Source organism: Colias philodice, chromosome 24, assembly GCF_061535455.1.
Source record: "Colias philodice isolate Cphi_HAF_F1 chromosome 24, ilColPhil1 Martin Lab GWU primary, whole genome shotgun sequence".
Taxonomy (NCBI): Eukaryota; Metazoa; Arthropoda; class Insecta; order Lepidoptera; family Pieridae; genus Colias; species Colias philodice.
Genome location: NC_143109.1, coordinates 7,987,463 through 8,005,930, shown reverse-complemented (window position 1 = coordinate 8,005,930; position 18,468 = coordinate 7,987,463). Strand labels below are relative to the sequence as shown.

General features: G+C 32.3%; 1 protein-coding gene across 1 annotated transcript in view; it reads left to right on the top strand.

Annotated features, from left to right (window-relative positions):
- Window positions 1-18,468, top strand: part of LOC149477806 (uncharacterized) — a 366,366-nt gene that overhangs the window by 115,903 nt on the left and 231,995 nt on the right. The gene's annotated exons all lie outside the window — the stretch shown is intronic.

Genomic DNA, 18,468 nt, shown 5'->3' with positions numbered 1-18,468 from the left:
AATATCTCATTTCAAAATATTTCTATGTTTCGGTATTTACTACTTTAACTTCTTGATTCTTTAAATAGTGTGAACGTCTCTTTTCTTCAAGTAACTTTTAGCTGTATTTTAGCTGTATATGTTATAAAATTTTAAGGTAATTTTAAATTAAAATTTCACATCAAGTAATTATTATTGTAGGTACCTTTGTTTTTGTAATTTGTTGTGACATTTGACAATGACAATTCGTGTCATTCTTATATTCTTTTAGTTGTCACGGATACTAGCGCTTTGGACATTTGAATTGTAATTTACACAAGTAGTGTGTTAATTTCGATATATAATAACTGGTGGTAAAGGTCATGTTAGATTATTGGATTTTAAACTTAGACTTATTATTATATTTAATATATATTTTTTTATTACTATATATTATATATACATATATTTTAAGAATATTATTTTTGATATTAATTATTTATTATTTTCGTCATGGCTTTAAATGATAGCACGGAAAGCGAAGCGTTTTTTTCACTCTCTTCAAATGGTTCAGAAAGCGACAGTTTTAATAGTTTGACTTCCTCTTCTTCTCCTTGCATTTCCTCTCTATTCTCCAATCAACCTAATAACTTTAATGTAATTCATATAAATGCTCAGAGTATTCCGGCACACTACCCTGACCTCCTTGCTACCTTTGACTCCCATCCTGTACATGCCATATTAATTTCAGAGTCCTGGCTCAAACCCTGTCTTCCTTCCTCTTCTTATAGTCTTCCAGGATTTCAGTTAATAAGGAACGATCGCATGGGTCGGACCGGGGGAGGGGTTGCAATTTACTTACGTTCTCACATTCCTTACACAATTGTCAGCTCCTCCCCTCAGCCGCCACCTAGCGATGCAGCTGAACATCTCCTTGTCGAAATAACTTCTTCCAACACTAAAATCCTTTTAGGCGTCTTCTACTCCCCTAACCTCTCTGTTAACTATTTCCATTCCTTCGACCAGATCCTTGAATCCTTTTCTCCTCTTTATAATCATATTATATTTATGGGAGATTTTAACACCTGCTTACTCAAGGGTGATCATCGTAGTAATAAGCTTATAAATTTAGTTGATTCCTATAATCTTAAAATCCTCCCTTTACAGGCTACCCATTCCTCTCCCAACTGTACCCCATCCCTCCTTGATCTCATCATTGTTTCCTCCCCAACGCATGTCGCTGAGCACGGACAGCGTTCAGCTGACATGTTTTCCTTTCATGACCTTATTTTCCTTTCTTACAAATTAAAACTTCCTAAATCGAAACCTAAGATTATTTTGCAACGTAATTTCGGTAAAATTAATGCTGAGCGCTTGTGCGAAGACGCAATAAACATGGACTGGTCGGTTGTTTCGTCTGCTGAAACCATCAATGATAAAGTGTCACTTTTTAATTCATTAATTCTTCAACTTTATGATTCGCATGCTCCTATGCGTCCAGTTAAGTTGAAGCACCTGCCTGCCCCTTGGATGACCGACAACCTTAAATCACTTTTACGGAAGAAGGCGCGTGCAAAGACTAAATTAAAGTTGTCTAATTCGGATATAAATCGTGAAAAATTTAATCGAATTCGAAACCGCTGCAATACTTTGTGTAGGGATGCTCAACGACTTTATATATCTAAGTCGGTTGACAATGGTGATCCTTCTAAAACTTGGAAATTCCTTAGATCCCTTGGAATTGGCAGATCCCAACAAAATCCTTGTCTTAATTCAACCCAGGCCAATGTTCTCAATTCCCATTTTTCCAATCCTCCCTCAGATTTCCATCCTACCCTTAAATCTCATACACTATCCTACCTAAATAACCTACCCCATTCCAGCTTTCCTCCTTTTGTATTCAATCGTTTAACCGAGTGTAGTGTTAAGAAAAGCATATTGTCAATCACTTCAAAGGCCGTCGGTAGTGACTGCATTGGTCGGAACATGATCATTCCAATCCTCCCTATAATCAATCCTACTATCACACATATCCTAAATTTTTCCATTACACCTGGCACATTTCCTGATGATTGGAAAAGTGCTCACATTATACCTCTCCCAAAAATTCCTAACCCTTCCACTACATCTGATTACCGACCCATTGCCATCCTTCCATTTCTCTCTAAGGTTCTCGAACGACTGGTTCAAGAGCAATTGAGTATTTTCCTTAACTCCAATAATCTCCTTAATCCTTTCCAATCTGGTTTCCGTCCCGGTCACAGTACGACCACTGCACTTATCAAAATCACTGACGACATCCGGCGAGGTTTTGACAATAAGCAGCTCACAATTCTAACGTTGCTGGACTTTAGTAACGCTTTCAATACGGTCGATCACGACATATTGCTGGCTTTACTGCGGTCCCTTAATTTATCTGCATCGGCTATCGATTGGGTACATAGCTACTTAAGGGGACGTCGGCAACGTATACAGATTGAGGAGATTTCCTCATCTTGGTGCAATGTTACTGCTGGCGTTCCTCAAGGCGGCGTTCTCTCTCCCCTCCTTTTCTCCATTTTTATTAACACCATTTCTAAAAATATTGAGTCACCCTATCATATGTATGCAGACGATTTCCAATTATATAAACACGCATCACTACTCGAACTACCTGAAGCGATTTTTCAAGTAAACGCTGATCTTGCGACAATCGTCTCATGGAGTAAACATTACGGTTTAACAGTTAACCCAATTAAAACCAAAGCTATTATTTTCGGAAGCAGGCAGCTCGTATCAAAAATCGACTGGGCCGATTTACCAAGTATCGTTGTTGATGGTGTGTCTATCCCTTATAGCACACAAGTAAAAAATCTTGGTTTGACACTTGACCAAACTTTTTCGTGGGATGAGCAAATAAAACAAGTCCGTAAAAGGGTTTTCTCATCGGCGTTCTCGCTACGGCGCTTACGAAACTTTTTACCGATCGCTACGAAAATTACGTTAGCTCATTCTTTACTCCTTCCTCTCCTTGATTTTGCCGATTCATCCTATCCAGATCTCCACGAATACCAACTAGACACCCTTGAGAAGCTTCAAAATTTTTGTATACGATTTATTTATGGATTACGTAAATTTGATCATATTTCTGAGTTTAGAACAAAATTAAACTGGCTCCCCATTCGCTTCCGCCGGAATACTCACATTCTTCATCTCCTGTATTGTATTTTATTTCACCCTAAAACACCGTCCTACTTAAAAAACAACTTTAACTATCTTAGCTCTACTCACACTCTCACTCTTCGTTCTTCCAACCTTTTATTATTATGTACTCCTGTCCATCGGTCAAACTTTTATGACAATTCGTTTACTGTTCGTGCCATTCAGCTCTGGAACGCCTTGCCGGAAAGTACCCGACGTGCACAAACGCTCAGTTCTTTTAAGTCCCTATTGAAAGCTCATTATCTAGCCATGCAATAGTTGCATTAATTTATGTATAATTATAATTTTTGTATATATTGTTATATATATATTATTGTAGTTTGTGTAGTGTATAATACAAGTATTTTTATATAACTATGTGGTATCTATGTACAGTATATGTAGTTTATGTAGTATGTAGGCATTTTTTTAAATATATCCTTTCTTTTATTTCTTTTTGCGCTATCCTTATTCTTCTTACATTTCCTTTCCTACCAGGTTGCCTGGCAGAGATTGCTGTGTAGCAATAAGGCCGCCTATTGTGCAAAATTTCTGTACCTCATTAATTTGTATCTACCACATTTCTTATATTGTTTTGTACAATGAAGTGTTATAAATAAATAAATAAATAAATAAAATTTTACATTCCTATATCATATTGATATCTATAAGTTTGTTGCTCCTTGACATCATCATCAACCGTGCACAAATTGTAATGGACCACAGTGACAAAAGAAGTGGTATCTTTAGGAAAAAAAATTGCCAAGGGCCAGGCCTATGTGGCTTTGAGTAGAGTTCAAAATTTCCAGTGTGTGGCTATCCTCTCGCTCCCATATCCCCCTCTTCTTTAATAGACTTTCAACCCATTCCCTTTCCACCCCTAGTAAATGGGATAACCGATTTTGATGTAAACCATATTATCTAATTGTACCTATATGTACACGTCATATCCTGTCGTTTGATGCTCCATTTGGTTTATTTATCTAACCACTGTCACCCCTAAAGTGCCCTATATGTAATAAACAGATGAACCGATTTCGATAAAACATTATTAATTGTAATTCACACGTTGCTCTTTCATATTTTGATATATCTACCGCTTGAGTATATTATTTGACAACATCCCATTATTGTTTATTCCCACTTTTACCGCTGTAATCTAATAGAAGCTGTAATGGATAAACCGAATTGGATAAAAATATAACTAATATTTTTTCCCACATTCCCACTTTTACCCCTATAAAGGTATAATAAATGGATGAACCGATTTTGATACACTTTATCTAAGAACCAGCGTCGGAAAATATGCTTTAACTACAGTTTTGGGTTTGGGATCGATTTAATAATTTAACCCCTGCTAATTTTTTTTACATATTTTCATTGTACAGACATCACTTTTCTAGAATTTTATTATATGTATTGATGATTGATGATTGATGATTGACCACGCGCAAGGTTACTAATTTCCACTACATCCTCACGCAAATCGCCAATTTTTATTAACATTGAATCTGTTAATAAAAAAAATCAAAAGATAACCGTACCTTATTTTATTAAAAAGCTACTAACAAATAAAGTTTTATCAAGAACTAAAGTGACCTTCTTTATAGTCTTGTAAAAGTTATACCTACATAAAAATAAAATTTCATCATTTTCTTATTTTGTCATACTTAACTTTAACTAATAAAACATGAGTCTAACTATATAATTATAATTATAAAGAATAAATACAAAAGTTACAACTTATCTTTTGTGGGAACGCAAGAAGGCGAAAATTAAAAAAAAAAGCTGAAGATTTATAACAATGTAACGAATGAACACAATCACTGTTATCTACTATTACCTATATTAACTGTAATGGTGTCTTGTTTGACATCAAATAATAAACATCTACCCTCACTTATAAAAAATTTGTACATATATTCACATGAAATATAAGCGCACCTGAAATGGACTCTGGGAAGATATGAATTATTTATTTAACTTTAAAAAAAAACAACCTCACCAACATCATAATATTTAAATTATGAATTTCCAAGAAGCGTTAATATTATGTAAATTGATTTGATTTTAATGAAATCTCATAGATGGCGCTGTTTTAAATTTGTCTTTATACTACTAAGATTCATTATACTGTTTCTCTGCCAAAATTACTTAAATGACGTAGTTTTTATAGTGTAAAGGTAGACAATAGCATAGCTTACTCAAAAACAACATTTAAACATGAGTCTTTAGATTGTACGCTATCGTAGTACAGAGAATACGTAAGAAGAATAAAGGTTCACAGCTCCTCCCCCGCAGGTGATAGCTTGATAATATGTAGCCTATAGCCTGACCCGACCTGTTAGTAATATTCATGCAAAATTTGAAGTCAATCTATGCAGTAATTTTCGAGATTAGCCCGGTCAAACATACAGACAAACAGACAAAAATTCTAAAAACTATGTTTTTGGCTTCTATATCGATTATAGATCATGGATTATGTATTCTTTTAAAAAAATATTCAATGTACAGTTTTGACTTTCCTACGATTTTATTATATGTAATAGATAATAGTTATTTAGGAAATATATTTCATGTGCAGAATTGACCTCTACAGATTTAATATAAGTAGGTATATATATATTTAGATTCCAATTTCCATGTAACGTTAAATTCGACTATACAATAACTAACAGACAACGCAGGTTACTCTCGTTTCCGTAAGTTGAGGCGGCTACATATTCGGTCCTAATAACATGACTTTTTGTGAACGAAACGACAGCGCGGTTTAATTCGATGGCAACACCATCAGAAAAAAGGAAATATTTTTAACTTTGAAAAAATATTATGATTTACACTATTAATACTATTTTAACATTAACACAAAATATAAGACTGTGAGTGTGTAAAAATAAATCCAGCTAGTTTCACATCACACTTATGTTTATAATTAGGTATACGACATGAAAATATATTAATTACCAAGCAATAATCATATAGATAAATACTGAACAAAAGTATTAACAGTCAAAGTATATTATTTTTTACTAACAACATGTAAATGATGAAGGAATAATAATTATCAACGAACTAACCTTTTTGTATTAGAGTCCCGCCTCGTGATCGAATTATTAAAACACGAAGATTTTTAAAAATGTAACCAATGAACACAATCAATATTAGATTAACTGTAATGGTGTCTACTGTCTAGTTTGACTTAAAATAATATACATCTACCCTCACTTTTAAAAATGTAGTATATTCACACGAATTATAAGCGCACCTTATAGGGAAGGGAAGATTTATTATGGGTTAAAGAGTTAAATAAATAACTAACATAATTATATTTAAATTATTAATTTTTAACATTGTGTTCAGTAGTGTTAACATGTAAATTGATTTGATTTTTACGAAATCTCATAGATGGCGCTGAATCAAATTTGTCTTTATAGTACTAAGATTCATTAAACAGTTTCTCTGCCCAAATTACGTAAATGACGTAGTTTTTATAGTGTAAAGCTAGATAATAGCATGGCTTACTCAAAAACAACATTTAAACATGAGTCTTTAGATTGTACGCTGTCGTAGTACACGGAATACGTAAGAAAAGTAAAGGTTCACAGCTCCTCCCCCGGAGGTGATAGCATGATAATATGTTTAAAAAAACCTCACTCGACCTGTTAGTAATATTCATGCAAAATTTGAAGTCAATCTATGCAGTACTTTTCGAGATTAGCTCGGACAAACATACAGACAAACAGACAAACAGACAAACAGACAAACAGACAAAAATTCTAAAAACTATATTTTTGGCTTCTATATCGATTATAGATCATGGAATATGTATTCTTTTAAAAAAATATTCAATGTACAGTTTTGACTTTCCTACGATTTTATTATATGTATAGATAGAGCAGAAGCTCTTCCAAATTATATTTCTACTAATAAACCATTCAGATATCAAATTATAATACATAATTAATAATAACCCTAAGTCTGTCTGTCTCTTCTTTACGCCTAAACTACATAACAGATTTGGATAAAATTCGGTACAAATATAGTTTTCGATCTGAGAAAAGACATAAGTTGAATGGTATCCCATAGCAACGGGAACTATGCGAGTTTTTCTTTGAATACGAGGACGAAGCCGTGGCTAGAAAGCTAGTTTATAAATCGGGAATATAAAGCCATTCCCACGGATATTAACAATACGAGTGTGAAGTTCAATCAAAGCTTATTGTGTCTTACGGAATTTCATTTATTGCACTACAATAGAGCCGGGCGGATTTCTTGTATTGTAAGTACAAAAAGAAGTGTGGACTGGCCTTCCGAGGTTTGTAGATAGATTTAGAGAACTAGATGTGATCATAAATATTTGAATTATCTAGAGATTGCATGATGCATACAGATGCATAGATGCTTATTTGTATTATTGAGGTAAAGTTTGTTACTTGCAGGTTCGAAAGTATCAACTGTATTTTCGATGATCCGATCATGAAAATCCTTTCAGTAACTGATAGCTATTCAAAGGTTTGGTATTGGCTATATTTACAAGCAAGCAAGGTTTAAATAAGTATAAGTATACATTTTACAGATATATTAGGCGTAATGCAGATGAGGAATCAATTAAAGTATGTAAATATAAAATATTTAAAGTGTGAAGCATAAAAATATGAGATTTTATCGAAAGCTTTACGCGTATTTATTTCATAGAAAATATTACACGTTTGATACTTATCTAGTTCGATGAGTGGTCTATGTTTTGAAGTAGTTTTATTGGTTCGCAGAAAACGTTAAATTGCGCTTAATTTCATCATAAGTGAGGCTTCTTGTTTCAAGTTTCCGGAAAATTTCATAAAATGTAAAACAAAGAAATTTTCATACTTTGTCTGTAGCAATCTCATATTTCATTTAGTGAATTTGCAAACAAAATTCGAGTTGAAAATGTTAATTCAAGTAGGCTCTTTAAAGCAAGCGCTTCCAAGTGAAGCACATAGCTCGTGGATTATCAGCTCAAAGCAAACTATACCTTTTGTCTAGCCGGATAGGCTATTTGCATTTTAAATGGTCACTCTAGAAAATTTGGCACAGTCAGCGCACGATCGATTTAGTTTTTAGCTTCTATTCCTTATCAATGGTCCATTGTTATTAAAGTGAAACTTTTATTACATCGTCTCAAACTTTTTGGTCTGTGTAGCGCATGTCGCGTGTATCGCGTAGCTTTAGAGTTTAGATTATTTACATAAACTACTGTGGTTATTTATCAACACAATAACAAACTGATAAGCTAATAGAACTAACAGTCAATATCTTGCCATTATCAAATATAGAAGCGAGTTCAGTGACGCGGCAACTCTCTCGGCTGTTATTAATTACGTAATTTATGCGAACAAACCATGTGCGGCAGATAAATGTGCCGTGATGGATGCCGATATGTGCCATGAATCAGAGTATGATCTGAGTCGAATTATTGAAATATAACTAGAAGATTAGCTGTTTAGTTAACTAATCGACGGCTGGGAAATGTATACCTTATATTTTACAAGCAGTGCCCTAAGATTATACCGGGATTGATCTAGTTAGCCTTCTTTGATAAATGTATCTAACACTTAAATAATTTTTCAAATCGGAGCCGTAGTTAGAGATTAGCGCGATTAATCAAATGAACTCTTCGTTTTTATGATATCAGATTATACCTTAATTTGAAGCAGCTTTGTATTTAAACCAACTTAAAAGAATATAGCAAATGTAAATATTTGCAGCTTTAGAAGTTTTTCCTTGTAAATGCTGTCCTTCAAAGGTCGGTAAAACACCTGCGACACTTGATGAGTGAGTGTCCATGAGCGACGAAGGTTGCTTATTATTACGTGACTCGCTTGATCTCCCAAAAAAAGAAATATTGTTAAATACATAGTTATAATCTGTCACATAAGGATTGTAAGATCTAAATCACTGTCGTTCTGCAACTGGTTCCACACAACAAATCTTCATTTTACTGTGAAAACAAAGATTATTATATTATACATGTAGATATCATTTCAATACATGGAAAGGACACTCAAATATGTAAGTAGAAATAATATTATACTAATATGTGGAGCTTTTATTCATTTTTCGTATAATAAGCTTAATTTGTCATCTGTCTCAAATAAAGCATAGGTACTGGGTTATGAGTTAAGTCCCTTTAAAACCAACTCTACAACTAGCCTAAAATTTGGTTCATTATTTTCAAATTTTACTGAATTGCAACCAAATGTTTGCTAGTTAAATGGAAAAGTAATATTTATGATTCGCATGAAATGCGTGGAAAGGTCACACGTAATGTATGGTTGAGATTAGCGATACTCGAGAAGGCTCTCAGATGCGGCTATCGCGCTAATGTGATAAGATAAGAGGATTTAAGACGATTGTTTTCCATTTTACTTTGTGAACGTTTCACGCCTTGGTTAAGAAATAAGTGTTTTTAAGCGATGATAAAATGTAGTCGTATTAAATGAATAACATGTATAATGGTGTATACCTAATATTTTTCTAATTGTTTGTAAATTAATTATCCATACGTCACAAATAACGAAATGCAACGTATTTTTCTTAACATTAAAATATACATTTGACAGAAAGTAACCAACCAATTATCATAATATTACTATGTACATAATCAATTTCACATCCAACGCTTAAATCAAACAAACAATTAACGACCTCCTCTATATAACTAACGAGAATTACATGTAAAAGCCTACGCCAGGGATCTGTCCGTAAAACTAATGCAAAATAAATACTCAGCAGTTAATTGATCTCGAGAATTCGCGAAATGAATGACCAAATGACCTCTGAGGTCCTGCAAATGAAGTTTGGTCTCTGAAGATTTGTCTCATTTGAAAGTGGGTATATTATGAAGTTATACTATAATGGTTTATTATAGACCATTAATAGTATAATAATAGTAGGTATAACATAATAATTTATTTTAAATGGATTATGATAATATTGTAATTTTCTTTTATATTATGGTAAGTTTATGCTCCGGTCGAACCTATACGTATCGTAGAAAAAAAAAATCTTTTTGAACCGTTTATTTAGTTAGGTAACAATTTATGGTTATCCTAAGTGACATATCACACTAGCGGATTGCGAGCGGTTTCAAAGCGGAGCGGGTGCGCAACGAATACGTTGCGGGCGCGCAACGAACACGCCGCGGTTGCGCAGCGAATTCGTTTCGGACGCGTGGCAGATGCGCAACGTTTACGTCGCAGTCATGTACACTCATTAACAAAATGGAATCCGTGCTGGTTGTTACTTAAAACTTGTGATAGTATAATGATTATGAGATCATTATTTTTTACGAGTTTCATAACATGTTAATGTTTAGGGTATTTTTTTATCCATTAAATCTTGGTCGAAATGCAATCAGATAACTTAATTGCTCATAAAGAAAGTTCATTAGTGAAATAAATGTTAAAGCTCCTTAACTAAAACAGGTCTATCTTATTATTAGGTAAATAGGTAGCAGTGAGTAGAAAATTTTATCAAGCAACCAGCAACTCACTAGTCCTAGTAATTCAATTTTATAGCACCTTTTTTAACAACTCCAGTTGTTACTATTACATCTTTAGTTAAGTAAGTGCATTTCCACAGTACGGTTAAAAAATTGAGTGCTACAGAAACGATGGAAATATTGAATGGAAGTTAGGCAAGGCGGAAGAGCTGGCTTTTGTGCGAGAGTATACAAAATGGCGTCGACGCTTCTATTCGCAGCGAAATCGTTGCGCGTCCGCGACGTGTTCGCTGCGCATCCGCGGCGTGTTCGTTGCGCGCCCGCAACGTATTCGTTGCGCACCCGCTCCGCTTTGAAACCGCTCGCAATCCGCTAGTGTGATATGTCACTAAGACTAGCAAGTGTTTTAAAAGAAACAAAATATCGAATTTGACTTTGTTTATGTTTGTATTTTCCTATAGTAGTAGGTTCTCCCTTCCTTGACTTTCGATTACTCGATTATTAAATTTACTTTTAGGCAAATTAAACTCCAATCACTTAACAATTATTAATAAGTAAATTACGTACTGCAATAAAACATGAAAAACATAAAATTTATCACTCCTATTATTAAGGATGCTTATTGCGTTGTTTTCGCGTCGATCATTTGTGTGATATATTGTAATGTGCTCAGATCACGAAGAGGCTATAAATATGGCTTCTGTTATAAATAATATGTTCAAAATATAAGTGATTTTTAGGTGTGGTGAAGGAATAGGGGAAAGGTAATAAGTTGAAGTAATTATTCTGAAGTAGGTAATTTGATATGTTATTAATCTATTATTTTATGAAAAACTTTTGTTTTTTCGGTATCTTTTAGAATATTGACGATTGAAGTTTATTATTACAATAGAAGACAAAACAATTCAATATATTATCAATGTAGAGTTGTAATGTTTTAAAAATACAAAAGAAAGAATTCGTTTTGATATAGTTTACATCAGTATTCTATATTATCTAAATAAACTAAATAGGTACTACCTGTACGATTGTTTTAAACTTAAAAATTGATAGTGACGAAGATAAAATAAAATTTGCGTCATTATAACAAATTATATTTTTGAAAAACCTTCAAAATTATGCAATCAATTTATATATATAAATAAGAAAAGATTCTTAAAACTCCATAAATCTATCCCTTGTTACCAAAAGTACGGAAACAGAAATAAATTGATTACTTCAAACAATATTTGAACAATTTACAATTTGAAGTAATCAATTTATTTAGTGAACTTTATAAAAATTGTTTTCATCATTATATAACAATTTCAACTTCTACAGAGAAAAGTATTGTAATTGCTCTTTTTAAATGAGCTACAATGTTAACAATGCAGTAATACTTTCCATTCCCTTGTTGAATCCTTATATCATAACTTTAATAAGCTGCAACATTCTACGAATTTATATCTTACGTTTTCTACTAGCTGTGCGATTTCACCCGCGAATAATTTTCTATGAATATGGGTTGTTCTTGTATATAAGCTACATCACTGCCAATTGTTATCAAATTCCGTTCAATGATTTTCCCGTGAAAGAAAACATACATACAAACTTTCATGTTTATAATATTAGTCAGATTCCTATTACCATAGGCAATGTTAATAACATACTTTATCTTCTTATATATAAAAATGAATCGCAAAATGTGTTGGTAAGCGCATAACTCGAGAACGGCTGAACCGATTTCGATAATTCTTTTTTTATTATATTCCTTGAAGTACGAGGATGGTTCTTATGTAGAGAAAACGTAAACATGTACCACGAGCGAAGCCGGGGTGGACCGCTAGTCTTATATATAAAAATGAATCACAAAATGTGTTGGTAAGCGCATAACTCGAGAACGGCTGAACCGATTTCGATAATTCTTTTTTTATTATATTCCTTGAAGTACGAGGATGGTTCTTATGTAGAGAAAACGTAAACATGTACCACGGGCGAAGCCGGGGCGGACCGCTAGTACCATATAAAATATAAAAATAATATTTTTAAATGTGTAACAATCCTTATTTCAGTATCAAGTGTGGTGTGAAGCATGCCTTATTTGTATTTGTATGCTCCTCACACCCCAAAGCTATTAACAGCTTCGCAATTTAACGGATTTATATCGCGCACTTTTAGTTGAATTCGTGAATAATTGATACCGGGCCATGTCGCCTGCATTTACATGTAAAAGCAGATTTATTTATTTTTAGGCGATCGTATTGAAATAATTTTTCGCTTATGAAATTCGACGCTATTTCGAATGCTATGATTGACTTTTTGTTTTGTTCGGAATTTCATTGTTTGAGAGTTATGGAAATAACGGTTTGAATTGTTTTAGCAAAAAATTAGCGTGGTTTGATGAAAAAATTATACAGATCAAAAAGGGAATTAGTTTAAGTTTTATTTCATCATTTTTTTAATGTAATTTGGGACATATACCTTCAAAGATAAGATGAAGATTCCGTTTAGAAGATTTTTAGAAATTAAAAACAGATCAAATCTATCCATACGCGTAAATATTTATTTAGTAATAGGAATAACCCATATTATACCTATTGTCATACCAAATTGTATTTATTCTTCATATACATATATTAAAGCCACCAAAGAAGACAGTTAAACATATAAATCTATAGATAATTAAAACAAACGATCGATTAACCTTCAGTTAAGCTCATACTGCATTATAGTTAACAATCTACATATTTACAACATCCTATGAATAACGATACATCATTAGAATATCATTATTTTCTAATGAGTACATTATTTATTTGTCAGACTAATGAAATAACTCGTTGAATATGGAATTTTGTATTAAATAATGCTGTTTGTATGTTATTGAAATTCAATTTTATGTAGAGAAAGCGAATAAAATATATTTTATGAATAAATTACTAAGTAATCGCTTATTGGATAACCGATTGTTTTTACATTATTTATTAGGCATAGAATTATTGGTTTATACATGTTTGTCGTCTCACGATAATTTATGAAATTTATATAATTTTATTATTTTTAATATCTACGTGTATCCTTTTGGTATTTAGATTTATGAAGAAGACAGGAGAATAGTTCAAGCAAGTACACTCGTTTAATAAATTAGAAAGTTTGTTATTCAATCACGCAAAAACGGCTAAACCGATTCGGATGAAATTCAGGGCACTTCATAACCTAACTTTGCGTGAGTCGTTTGAAACAACTACAGATAATATAAAACTCCGAGTTCAAGAGTACAGATAAAAAATAAAGATCACAAATAGTAATATGATAACAATTGAGTGTCGTCAAATCACTTAAACATTGCATCACTCAAGACATTTTGTGTGGGTGTGTGTGAAGTAGGGTTGTCTATATAAATATTATTTGTCATCTTACAAATAAAATGATATTGTTTTATTATAAACTTATTTAATTTTTACTAGCAATACACCTAAGAAAGATTATATAGGAAAAAATTTAGAAAGTTTGTAAGGATGTTTTTTACTCTTTCACACAAATATTGATCGGATATGGATTACCAACCATTCAAAAAGGTAAGATACAAGTGAAGCAGCGCTCTGAAGCTAGTATTGATTATTTCTACACATCTCATAGCACAAAAATCAATCCAATAGATACAAATTTACGATGACATTGAGTATTTATAGCGGGAACATAAAACTAGTAATTGGCAGCCCTATTGCACAATAGGCCGGCTCCGATCCGGTCAATCACGACGCCTGTCGTTTGAGGGTAGACAGTTATTCTCAAACATTTATATTTTTTCTATTTCTTCGTCTGAAGTGAAACTTCTTTAGGCGCGTTGAAAGTAAAATTCCAAGGACACGTCATGGCAGTACCGTCACGTCATGTAGTAAGGCGACGATTTTGGTATCTTTGCCAAAGAAGTTTCACTTCTGATACGTGTTCACAAGCTCTTTTTTCTACAATTGACATATCCATTTTTTAAAATGTATCTAACTATACCTATGTATCGAATATCGAAGTGTTTACAGAAAAATAGTTGTGAAATTTTATGTCAAGTAACAGTTCTTAAATAGTTGCTCTACCTATAGAGAGGCTAATAAATAACGTGTTCAAAGCCGTAGGAATTAGCTAACACTTTGTTTAAAATGAATACCTTTGTCACAATAATCTTAAATCATGACTCGTGTTTTAGATAAAAAAAAATATCTTTTAATTGGCACACCCTTAAATAAACGTTGTTTAATCATAATTAATGTTACTCTAAATCAAATAAAAACCCACATTAATGTTATATCAAATAAACATAAAACGTTCGTAAATACCAACTTGTATATTCTAAAGCGCTCCATTAAGCGGCTTGTTTTATTGGCGCGTCTAGCCGCAGAGAAGCAATAAAGCGCTTCCTGCTGTAATGAGTAGCATGCGTGGTGATATAAGGATGCCATAATAATTATTATACGAAAAACTCGGAAACGCGAATGTGCTAATAAAAGTTTACATTCAAAGGATTTTGTGTCAATGACTTATCGTTAAAGTTGGTAATTTTAATAGCTGTTTGCTTTAGTTATGTAGGAACATATCGTTGTTATGGAAGTTAGTCAAACAGTTACCTAAAATAAAGAAATAAATAAGAAATGGTGAGTGTTGTAGCGATCTAAAATGTCATTAATACCATACGGTAATCAACTCAAAATATTAAAAAATGTTTACCTAATTACTAAATTTTTAGTATAGGTACTTAATTCAAAAATATTGTGAAAAATATTCCTGCTAAAAATAAGTAATAATAAACGTCGAAACTTGAACGTAATGAGAAATATTAAAACTTGAGTAGGTAAAGGACATTCTAAGAATACTTACATTTCGAAATATAGCAGACGAGAATAATTTAAAAATGGCAAATTTTCATAGAAACTACGTTTCTGAGACACATGTGAGTCTGGCTTTTGTATAAAATTGCGATAGTTCTCCGTTATGACTCAATTAATCACTTTTATGGCACATATTAATGACTTTTACATATACCACATACTCTATATCAATTGCGGTATACGTTTCTTTGCTTTTTATTTGTTTTTTTGTATTAAAATGATAAGATTTGTGATGTTTTAATTACCGTGAGTAAGAACATACAAAAATATTTAAGCGGATGTTTAGTAAGCTAAAATTATAACTTTTGAGTAACTAGGTACCTACTTTTGGATGTACTGTCATAGAGGTTAAAAATTGAATATTCTCTTAATATTTAAAGTCCTAGATATTATATATGATTTTTCACCTATAGACAAACTTTCACGCAAATACCAAAGCCACAGATACAAATCCATATTTCGAGCAGTGCCAATTAGTATAAAATTCGGAGAAATATTCAATTTAAAGTTAATTTTGATACGTATTTGCAGTTTAATATCACGAAATAAATTTTAAAATAAATGTTGATTATTTGTTTAACCCAATTCAATAATCAGATCAACCAGAGGATAAACAGAATTCTGCGAAATTACCTGCCATTTTAATATTTCTGGCCAGGATCGTGTTGCGACGGCGGTCGAGTGTTGATAATTGAGATGCATTTCAATTAATATGAAAGATCATTTATTTTCTGGTATTATTTATTCAAATTTGTTGTTTTAATACATGGTTTTATAGTTGAAACAGTTGTAGAGTCACATTTTCAAACTAGAAGGTAAATGTATTTTGTACAAATCGGAAGCTTAGAATTTTTAATTTGCTTATAATAAGTTCAACTTTTCCCTTTCGCGAAGCTATGGCTATATACTCAAGAAAAACATTCCTTCATATTAGTATACATATAGATACTTAAACAGATATCATAATATAGTCTAAGTAATAATTCTTACGAGTGTAAGAAATAAATATCTAAAATAAATTCTATAAAAGTTTGAGAAGCGCGTTTCTTAAGGTCATTCAATACATTTTACGAGCATTCCTCGACGTATGTATGTATGTCAGGATCCACCCTCGGCCAATCCCGTACTTATTGACTAGAATTGCTTTTTAATAGGCGCCATGTTTGACATTGATTTCTGTAACTGATTGTAGATTTTTGTCGAATTTCTCAGTTATTTAAAGATTGTAGTAGTTTTATTAAAAAATAGTTTTGTTGTAGTTGCGTTTTCTAGTTATTTATATTATTTGTGTTAATTCAAAAGTAATCTATACTAATATTATAAAGCTGAAGAATTTGTTTGTTTGTTTACCTACGCGCTAATCTCAGGAACTACTGGTCCGATTTGAAAAATTATTTCTGTGTTAGCCCATTTATCGAGGAAGGCTATAAGCTATAATATGTATATCATCCCGCTAAGACCAACAGGAGCGGAGGAATGTGGGTGAAACCGCGGAGCGCAGCTAGTATATTATAGAAGTAGAGCACTGTACTTTAAGCATTTATGTATGTAACAAGAGTTTTAAGCAACTCAACTTTTGTGCAAACTTAAATTCATTGCATGTAATTTAAAACGCAGAACATTTTAGTTCCGAATGCAAACCCTTTAGTATTTCATAGTTCTTTTTTTGGCCAAAGTAGAACTATTATTTCATAGTTTTACTTTTATAAATATAAATGCTTAATAACCTTTACAAATACTTCATATAAAGCAATCCTTTTCAAGTTAAAACATTATAAAACATTCAAAAAAGCAGTTTCTAGTTTCGTTTCGATAGTGTGTAGTCGTCTTATGTCGCCAGCAATGAAATATCGGCGGACGTGTGTGTGTGACAGTTCATTTGTACATACATTCAGAATAGCGGCTTTTTTGTTCTTTTTGCATTTTTTTTACATATTTGGATTTAAAACACGATTTTCTGGGTGTTACTTTCCTAGATATACGTGTTTGTGCGTATATTATAGTGATCATTAGAATATTGTATATTATGAATATGACTACGTAATTATCTACGTTGTTCGAAAATAGCTGAATATATTGAATATAAATTACTATAATTGAACTTATACTGTTTGCTTGTCAGAACGATAATCTCAAAAACGCTTGTATCCAATTGAAAAGTTTTTTTATGGGATAGCACAACAATACATAAAACTTAATTATGAAACGTTAAAAATTAAACATATAATATGATTTATCTCGTCCTAATTACTCCTACGAACTAACGGATGCATACAGTATATTAAAAAAGTATATCTACATTGTATCAGACACGGATGTGTGAGCTACCTCCGAGATAAAGCCCCTCATTACCTCTCCCTCCCGACAAATGGCCGCTCCATGAATTGCGATTTTGGCAAAATTTCGCCAATTTTTATATTCATAAATTTACCTAATGATTTGCACTTTTGTTTTTGCACTTCTCGATGGGTTTGATAAATCTGTTCAAGTTTTTTTTCGATATTCATGACTAGCTGTTCACCCGGCGCCATCTGTGCTGAATGTTCTTTTCATTACTTTTTTTATAAAATTTGGATAGTACCTACTTTCCTTGAATTTTCATTACACGATATAAATCAAATCGCTTTCTGCCGTATGTGTATGCTTTGATCTTTAAAATTACTTAACAAATTTTGATAGGATTTTATTAGATAGAGTGATTCAATAGAAAGATTTAAGTATATAATTTGTAAAGTTTTAGACAAAGCGGGTGAAGGACCGCGAGTACAGAATAACCAATAATTTAAATTATCATCGCTTTAAATAATAAAGTATATTATATGAATGCACCAAACTAACTATTAGAAATAACAGTTAATTACCATTTCCACGAAACTCCGAGATTTTCCTAAACTATTGTTTACATTTTACAATTCCGAGAAATTCATTTTAACGTACTGATTGCTACCTTTAAAACTAAACCGATTCTAGTGGAATCGATAATTCCAA